Consider the following 10,616-nt stretch of genomic DNA (forward strand, 5'->3'; position numbering starts at 1 on the left):
CCTCTAGTTGACTAGCTCGTTGATCAATAGATGGTTATGGTTTCCTGACCATGGACATTGGATGTCATTGATAACGGGATCACATCATTAGGAGAATGATGTAATGGACAAGACCCAATCCTAAGCATAGCACAAGATCGTGTAGTTCGTTTGCCAAGAGATTTTCTAATGTCAAGTATCATTTCCTTAGACCATGAGATTGTGCAACTCCTGGATACCGTAGGAATGCTTTGGGTGTACCAAATGTCACAACGTAACTGGGTGGCTATGAAGGTGCATTACAGGTATCTCCGAAAGTGTCTGTTGGGTTGGTACGAATCCAGACTGGGATTTGTCACTCCGTATGACGGAGAGGTATCTCTGGGCCCACTCGGTAATGTATGATCATAATGAGCTCAATGTGACTAATGAGTTAGCCATGGGATCATGCGTTACGGAACGAGTAAAGAGACTTGCCGGTAACGAGATTGAACGAGGTATTGGGATACCAACGATCGAATCTCGGGCAAGTAACATACCGATAGACATAGGGAATTGTATACGGGATTGATTGAATCCCCGACATCGTGGTTCATCCGACGAGATCATCGTGGAACATGTGGGAGCCAATATGGGTATCCAGATCCCGCTATTGGTTATTGGCCGGAGAGGTGTCTCGGTCATGTCTGCATGGTTCCCGAACTCGTAGGGTCTACACACTTAAGGTTCGGTGACGCTAGAGTTGTTATGGGAAATAGTATGTGGTTACGGAAGGTTGTTCGGAGTCCCGGATGAGATCCCAGACGTGATGAGGAACTCCGGAGTGGTTCGGAGGTGAAGATCGCTATATTGGACGAAGGGTATTGGAGTCCGGAATTGTTCTGGGAGTACCGGTTGACGACCAGCGTGTCCGAAAGGGGTTTCGGAGGCCCCGGCAAGCGTTGGGGGCCTTATGGGCCAATGGGAGGGGGCACATCAGCCCACTAAGGGGCTGTGCGCCCCTCCCACCCCATCTCACGTAACGTGGAGAGGTGGGGGCACCTCCGCTAGGGCAGCCACCCCTCCCAGCTTGGGGGGCAAGTTTCCTAGGGGTGGGGGCGCCCAAACCCATCTAGGGTTTCCCCTGTGGCCGCCGACCCTCCCCTAGGGAACCCTAGGGCGCCTCCTCCACCCCCCTTCCCCCTATATATAGTGAGGGAGAGATAGGGCAGCCACAACCATTTGCCTGGCGCAGCCCTCTCCTCCTCCTCCTCCGTAGTGCTTAGCGAAGCTCTGCCGGAGAACCACGAGCTCCATCGCCACCACGCCATTGTGCTGCTGGAGTTCTCCCTCAACTTCTCCTCTCCCCTTGCTGGATCAAGAAGGAGGAGTCGCCCCCGGCATGTACGTGTGTTGAACGCGGAGGCGCCGTCCGTTCGGCGCTAGATCGGATCTTCCGCGATTTGAATCGCCGCGAGTACGACTCCATCAACCACGTTCTTGTAACGCTTCAGCTTAGCGATCTTCAAGGGTATGAAGATGCTCTCCCTCTCTCTCTTTGCTAGAATCTTCTAGATTGATCTTGGTGACACGTAGGAAAATTTTGAATTATTGCTACGTTACCCAACAGTGGCATCATGAGCTAGGTCTATGCGTAGATTCTATGCACGAGTAGAACACAAAGTAGTTGTGGGCGGTGATTTTTTCCATTTTCTTGCCGTTACTAGTCTTATCTTGATTCGGTGCCATTGTGGGATGAAGCGGCCCGGACCGCCCTTACACGTACACTTACGTGAGACAGGTTCCACCGACTGACATGCACTTGATGCATAAGGTGGCTAGCGGGTGTCTGTCTCTCCCACTTTAGTCGGATCGGATTCGATGAAGAGGGTCCTTATGGAGGGTAAATAGCAATCGGCATATCACCGTTGTGGCTTTTGCGTAGGTAAGAAACGTTCTTGCTAGAAACACATAGCAGCCACATAAAACATGCAACAACAATTAGAGGACGTCTAACTTGTTTTTGCAGGGTATGCTATGTGATGTGATATGGCCAAAAGGATGTGATGAATTATATATATGTGATGTATGAGAATGATCATGTTCTTGTAATAGGAATCACGACTTGCATGTCGATGAGTATGACAACCGGCAGGAGCCATAGGAATTGTCTTAATTTATTGTATGACCTGTGTGTCAATGAAAAACGCCATGTAATTAATTTACTTTATTGCTAACCGTTAGCCATAGTAGTAGAAGTAATAGCTGGCGAGACAACTTCATGAAGACACGATGATGGAGATCATGATGATGGAGATCATGGTGTCATGCCGGTGACGAAGGTGATCATGCCGTGCCTCGAAGACGGAGATCAAAAGGCGCAAGATGATATTGGCCATATCATGTCATTTTATGATTTGCATGTGATGTTTGTCATGTTTACATCTTATTTGCTTTGAATGACGGTAGCTTAAATAAGATGATCCCTCACTAAAATTTCAAGAGATGTGTTCCCCCTAACTGTGCACCATTGCGAAGGTCGTTGTTTCGAAGCACCACGTGATGATCGGGTGTGATAGATTCCAACGTGCGCATACAACGGGTGTAAGCCAGATTTAGACATGCAAAACACTTAGGTTGACTTGACGAGCCTAGCATGTACAGACATGGCCTCGGAACACAAGAGACTGAAAGGTCGAACATGAGTCGTATAGTTGATACGATCAACATGGAGATGTTCACCGTTGATGACTAGTCCGTCTCACGTGATGATCGGACATGGTCTAGTCGATTCGGATCATGTATCACTTATATGACTAGAGGGATGTCTATCTAAGTGGGAGTCCATTAAATAATCAGATGAACTTAATTGTCATGAACATAGTCAAAAGGTCTTTGCAAATTATGTCATAGCTTACGCTTTAGTTCTACTGTTTAAGATATGTTCCTAGAGAAAATTTAGTTGAAAGTTGACAGTAGGAATTATGCGGACTAGGTCCGTATACCGAGGATTGTCCTCATTGCTGCACACAAGGCTTATGTCCTTAATGCACCGCTCGGTGTGCTGAACCTCGAGCGTCGTATTAGATGTTGCGAAACATCTGACATACACGTTTTGATGACTACGTGATAGTTCAATGCGTAATGCTAACGGTTTAGAATTGATGCGCCAAAGACGTTTTTGAAACGTCGTAGAACATATGAGATGTTCCAAAGACTGAAATTGGGATTTCAGACTAGTGCCCATGTCAAGAGGTATGAGACCTCTGACAAGTTTCTTAAGCCTGCAAACTAAGTGGGAACAGCTCAATCGTTGAGCATGTGCTCAGATTGTCTGAGTACTACAATCGCTTGAATCGAGTGGTAGTTAATCTTCCACATGAGATAGTGATGGTTCTCCATAGTCACTGCCACCAAGCTATTAGAGCTTCGTGATGAACTATAACATATCAGGGATAGACATGATGATCCTTGAGCAACTCGCGATGTTTGACACCGCAAAAGTAGAAATCAAGTAGGAGCATCAATTGTTGATGGTTAGTAAAACCACTAGTTTCAAGAAGGGCAAGGGAAAGAAGGGATACTTCATAAAACGGCAAATCAGTTGCTGCTCTAGTGAAGAAACCTAAGGTTTAACCCAAACCCGAGACTAAGTGCTTCTGTAATGAGGGGAACAGTCACTGAAGCAAACTACCCCAGATACTTGGTAGATGAGAAGGCAGGCAAGGTCGACAGAAGTATATTGGATATACATTATATTAATGTGTACTTTACTAGTACTCCTCGTAGCACCAGGGTATTAGATACCGGTTCGATTGCTAAGTGTTGGTAACTCGAAATAAAAGGCTCCGGAATAAACCATGACTAGCTAAAGGAGAGATGACGATATGTCTTGGAAGTGTTTCCAAGGTTGATGTGATCAAGCATCGCTTGCTCCCTCTACCATCGAGATTGGTGTTAAACCTAAATAATTGTTATTGGGTGTTTGCGTTGAGCATAGACATGATTGGATTATGTTTATCGCAATACGTTTATTCATTTAAGGAGAATAATGGTTACTCTGTCTATTTGAATAATACCTTCAATGGTATTGCACCTAAAATGAATGGTTTATTGAATCTCGATCGTAGCGATACACATGTTCATGCCAAAAGATATAAGATAGTAATGATAGTACCACATACTTGTGGCACTGCCACTTCAGTCATATTGGTATAAAACGCATGAAGAAGCTCCATGTTGATGGATCTTTGGACTCACTCGTTTTTGAAAATATTGAGACATGCGAACCATGTCTATTAGTATATATGCATGAAGAAAGTCCATACAGATGGATCGTTTGGACTCACTTGATTTTGAATCACTTGAGACATGGAAATCATACCACATGGGCAAGATGACTGAAAGGCCTCATTTTCAGTAAGATGGAACAAGAAAGCAACTTGTTGGAAGTAATACATTTTGATGTGTGCAGTCCAATGAGTGCTGAGGCACGCAGTGGATATCGTTATCTTCTTACTTCACAGATGATTTGAGTAGATGCTGAGTATATTTACTTGATGAAACACAAGTCTGAATTATTGAAAGGTTTAAGTAATTTCAAAGTGAAGTTGAAGATCGTCGTGACAAGAGGATAAAATGTCTATGATATGATCATAGAGATGAATATCTGAGTTACGAGTTTGGCACACAATTAAGACATTGTGGAAATTGTTTCACAACAAATACCGCCTAGAACACCATAGTGTGATGGTGTGTCCGAACATCATAACTGCACCCTATTAGATATGGTGCATACCATGATGTGTCTTATCGAATTACCACTATCGTTTATGGGTTAGGCATTAGAGACAACCGCATTCACTTTAAATAGGCCACCACGCAATTCCTTTGAGACGACACCGTATGAACTATGGTTTATAGAAACCTAAGCTGTCGTTTCTTAAAAGTTTGGGGCTGCGACGCTTATGTGGAAAAGTTTCAGGCTGATAAGCTCGAACCCAAAGCGGATAAATGCATCTTCATAGAATACCCAAAACAGTTGGGTATACCTCCTGTTTCAGATCTGGAAGCAAAAGTGATTGTTTCAAGAAACGGGTCCTTTCTCGAGGAAAAGTTTCTCTTGAAAGCATTGAGTGGGAGGATGGTGGAGACTTGATGAGCTTATTGAACCGTCACCTCAACTAGTGTGTAGCAGGTCACAAGAAGTTGTTCCTGTGGCACCTACACCAATTGAAGTGGAAGCTTATGATAGTGATCATGAAACTTCGGATCAAGTCACTACCAAACCTCGTAGGACGACAAGGATGCGTACTACTTCAGAGTGGTACGTAATCCTGTCTTGGAAATCATGTTGCTAGACAACAATGAACATACGAGCTATGGAGAAGCGATGGTGGGCCCAGATTCCGACGAATGGCTCGAGGCCATAAAATCCGAGAGAGGATCCATGTATAAAAAACAAAGTATAGACTTTGGAAGAACTACTTGATGGTCGTAAGGCTGTTGGGTGCAGATGGATTTTAAAAGGAAGACGGACAATGATGGTAAGTTTCACCATTAAGAAAGCTCGACTTGTCCTTAAGATGTTTTCTGACAAGTTCAAGGAGTTGACTGCGATGAGACTTTCTCACTCGTAGTGATGCTAAGAGTCTGTTGGAATTATATGAGCAGTTACTACATTATTTATGAAATCTTGCAGATAGGATGTCAAAACATTGTTTCCTCGACGATTTTCTCGAGGAAAGGTTGTATGTGATACAACCAGAAGGTTTTGTCAATCCTGAAATATGCTAACAAGTATGCAAAGCTCCAGCAGTCCTTCTAAGGGCTGGAGTAAGCATCTCAGAGTTGGAATGTACGCTTCGATGAGATGATCAAAGATTTTGGGTTTTACAAAGTTTATGAGAAACTTGTATTTCCAAAGAAGTGAGTGGGAGCACTATAGAATTTTGATGAGTATATGTTGTTAACATATTGTTGATCAGAAATGATGTAGAATTTCTGGAAAGCATACAGGGTTATTTGAAAAGTGTTTTTCAATGGACAACCTGGATTAAGCTACTTGAACATTGAGCATCAAGATCTATAAGGATAGATCAAAAACGCTTAATAGTGCTTTCAAATGAATACATACCGTGACAAGATTTTGAAGGAGTTCAAAATAGATCAGCAAAGGAGTTCTTGGTTGTGTTACAAGGTGTGAGTATTGAGTAAGACTCAAAACATGACCACGGCAGAAGAGAGAGAAAGGACGAAGGTTGTCCCCTATGCTTTAGACGTAGGCTCTACAGTATGATATGCTGTGTACCGCACCTGAAGTGTGCCTTGCCATGAGTCAGTCAAGGCGTACAAGAGTGATCCAGGAATGGATCACATGACAGCGGTCGAACTTATCCTTAGTAACTAGTGGACTAAGGAATTTTCTCGATTATGGAGGTGGTAAAAGAGTTCGTCGTAAAGGGTTACGTCGATGCAAACTTTGACACTAATCCAGATGACTCTGAGTAGTAAACCGGATTCGTATAGTGGAGCAGTTATTTGGAATAGCTCCAAGTAGTAGCGCGTGGTAGCTGCATCTACAAGATGACATAGAGATTTGTAAAGCACACACGGATCTGAAAGGTTCAGACCCATTGACTAATAACCTCTCTCACAAGCGAGATATGAACAAACCCCATGAGTGTTGGATTCATTACAATCACATAGTGATGTGAACTAGATTATTGACTCTAGTGCAAGTGGGAGACTGTTGGAAATATGCCCTAGAGGCAATAATAAAATGGTTATTATTGTATTTCCTTGTTCATGATAATTGTGTATTGTTCATGCTATAATTGTATTAACTGGAAACCGTAATACATGTGTGAATACATAGACCACAACATGTCCCTAGTAAGCCTCTAGTTCACTAGCTCATTGATCAATAGATGGTTATGGTTTCCTGACCATGGACATTGGATGTCATTGATAACGGGATCACATCATTAGGAGAATGATATGATGGACAAGACCCAATCCTAAGCATAGCACAAGATCGTTTAGTTCGTTTGCTAAGAGCTTTTCTAATGTCAAGTTTCATTTCCTTAGAGCATGAGATTGTGCAACTCCCGGATACCGTAGGAATGCTTGGGGTGTACCAAACGTCACAACGTAACTGGGTGGCTATAAAGGTGCATTACAGGTATCTCCGAAAGTGTCTGTTGGGTTGGTACGAATCGAGACTGGGATTTGTCACTCCGTATGACGGAGAGGTATCTCTGGGCCCACTCGATAATGCATCATCATAATGAGCTCAATGTGACTAATGAGTTAGCCACGGGATCATGCGTTACGGAACGAGTAAAGAGACTTGCCGGTAATGAGATTGAACGAGGTATTGGGATACCGACGATCGAATCTCTGGCAAGTAACATAACGATAGACAAAGGGAATTGTATACGGGATTGACTGAATCCCCGACATCGTGGCTCATCCGATGAGATCATCGTGGAACATGTGGGAGCCAATATGGGTATCCAGATCCCGCTATTGGTTATTGGCCGGAGAGGTGTCTCGGTCATGTCTGCATGGTTCCCGAAACCGTAGGGTCTACACACTTAAGGTTCGGTGACGCTAGAGTTGTTATGGGAAATAGTATGTGGTTACGGAAGGTTGTTCGGAGTCCCGGATGAGATCCCAGACGTGATGAGGAACTCCGGAGTGGTCCGGAGGTGAAGATCAGTATATTGGACGAAGGGTATTGGAGTCCAGAATTGTTCTGGGAGTACCGGGTGACGACCAGCGTGTCCGAAAGGGGTTTCGGAGGTCCCGACAAGCATTGGGGGGGCATTATCGGCCAATGGGAGGGGGCACATCAGCCCACTAAGGGGCTGTGCGCCCCTCCCACCCCATCTCGCGTAACGTGGAGAGGTGGGGGCACCTTCCCTAGGGCAGCCACCCCTCCCGGCTTGGGGGGGAAGTTTCCTAGGGGTGGGGGCGCGCAAACCCATCTAGGGTTTCCCCTGTGGCCGCCGCCCCTCCCCTAGGGAACCCTAGGGCGTCTCCTCCAGCCCCTTCCCCCTATATATAGTGAGGGAGAGAGAGGGCAGCCGCAGCCCCTTGCCTGTCGCAGCCCTCTCCTCCTCCAACTCCTCCTCCTCCATAGTGCTTAGCGAAGCTCTGCCGGAGAACCACGAGCTCCATCGCCACCACGCCATTGTGCTGCTGGAGTTCTCCCTAAAGCTCTCCTCTCCCCTTGCTGGATCAAGAAGGAGGAGACGTCCCCGGGCTGTACGTGTGTTGAACGTGGAGGCGCCATCCATTCGGCGCTAGATCGGATCTTCCGCGATTTGAATCGCCCCGATTACGACTCCATCAACCGCGTTCTTGTAACGCTTCCGCTTAGCGATCTTCAAGGGTATGAAGATGCTCTCCCTCTCTCTCGTTGCTAGCATCTCCTAGATTGATCTTGGTGACACGTAGGAAAATTTTGAATTATTGCTACGTTACCCAACAGTGGCATCATGAGCTAGGTCTATGCGTAGATTCTATGCACGAGTAGAACACAAAGTAGTTGTGGGCGATGATTTGTTCAATTTTCTTGCCGTTACTAGTCTTATCTTGATTCGGCGGAATTGTGGGATGAAGCGTCCCAGACCGACCTTACACGTACACTTACGTGAGACAGGTTCCACCAACTGACATGCACTTGATGCATAAGGTGGCTAGCGGGTGTCTGTCTCTCCCACTTTAGTCAGATCGGATTCGATGAAGAGGGTCCTTATGAAGGGTAAATAGCAATCGGCATATCACCGTTGTGGCTTTTTGCGTAGGTCAGAAACGTTCTTGCTAGAAACCCATAGCAGCCACGTAAAACATGCAACAACAATTAGAGGACGTCTAACTTGTTTTTGCAGGGTATGCTATGTGATGTGATATGGCCAAAAGGATGTGATGAATTATATATATGTGATGTATGAGAATGATCATGTTCTTGTAATAGGAATCACGACTTGCATGTCGATGAGTATGACAACCGGCAGGAGCCATAAGAGTTGTCTTAATTTATTGTATGACCTGCGTGTCAATGAAAAACGCCATGTAATTACTTTAGTTTATTGCTAACCGTTAGCCATAGTAGTAGAAGTAATAGTTGGCGAGACAACTTCATGTAGACACGATGATGGAGATCATGATGATGGAGATCATGGTGTCATGCCGGTGACGAAGGTGATCATGCCGCGCCTCGAAGATGGGGATCAAAAGGAGCAAGATGATATTGGCCATATCATGTCACTTTATGATTTTCATGTGATGTTTGTCATGTTTACATCTTATTTGCTTAGAACGACGGTAGCTTAAATAAGATGATCCCTCACTAAAATTTCAAGAGATGTGTTCCCTCTAACTGTTGTAACGACCTGACCAGAAATCGGTCAAGTCTATGTGTAGCTGTACCATCCCAAGATCATGCTGGCACACACAGTACATTGCTGCAAAGATTCAAAGTTCAATCACACCTGAATTTATTACACGATTCTCATATCGAGTCTTTATTACATCATAATAAATTCGGCCGAAGGCCAACTCATGAGAAATAAACTAAATAAAGCTGCGGAAGCGTAGACGAATAGCGAGTCCATCCGACTCCATAGGGCAATCGCCAAGCGTGGATCGAAGCCTCACTCCTGATCGGAAAACTCCTCTGCAACATAAGACGTTGCAGCCGTGTAGGTCAGCATTTTGAATATGCCGGCAAGTCATGAAGAGAGAACAACAATAAAATTTCTAATACTATATGCAATTTGGCTGTGGGGCTCTAAGTTTCATTGTTTTGCGAAAAAGCCGGTTTTTTCCTACAACAAGGACTTGTTTGCAATTACTACAAAATTGTTGGTAGTTATTGAGATGGTTCCGCCAACCAATGTCTCGTTCCCAATTATTAAATAACCCCCTCAATTAATTTATTAAGTTCAGTGTTGAGATATCCGAAATACTCCAATTCCAGAAGCTCATTTGTCCGTAACCGGGGACACGGCTAATCGATAGGGTTGTTACTCTGCAGAGGTTTGTGCACTTTACCCGCAAGAATCGTCCCTCCTTTAAGTCTTCGCACTGCCTGGTGTTTGAAGACGGGACGAATGAAACAGGGTCTTCCGAAGAGTTCCTCTGGGCCACTGCCGGTGCCCATCCAATCCTACCGTTCTTCTACATCTCATAGCACTGTCCGTCCAGAGTCACGCCTAGGGTCGACCAAGCCAGAGCCCATAATAGCTTGCGGCTGCACAGGTAAGCTTCCGGTCAATGGGGTATCCATCCGTCTCTTCGTGGCTGGGTGAAGCTTTCCGCAAGATGTCATGGAGCTTCTCCATACATCCCGGCCATCCGCTGGTTTCTCCAGGGTGCCCGTCAACCGTCCTCCACCCAGTAGTGAATTTTGAAGTCCATCTTGAGCTTGATGTCATGGGGTTTTCATCATCTTGACTCTCGCATCTCCCTTATGAATCACTCAACGAACCCCGTCTACGAGCATAGCAAAATAAACTACATCGTCCCGGGCATTGGTAACCAGGGAGAAGGGTTCATCCTACCTCATGATACTACTCAAGAACATAACTTAACAAAATTCTCCTACTGCATTCATGGTGGGGAGGTATAACTCTAATGCAATAAAATCA

Source organism: Aegilops tauschii, chromosome 3 (genome assembly GCF_002575655.3).
Source record: "Aegilops tauschii subsp. strangulata cultivar AL8/78 chromosome 3, Aet v6.0, whole genome shotgun sequence".
Classification (NCBI taxonomy): Eukaryota; Viridiplantae; Streptophyta; class Magnoliopsida; order Poales; family Poaceae; genus Aegilops; species Aegilops tauschii.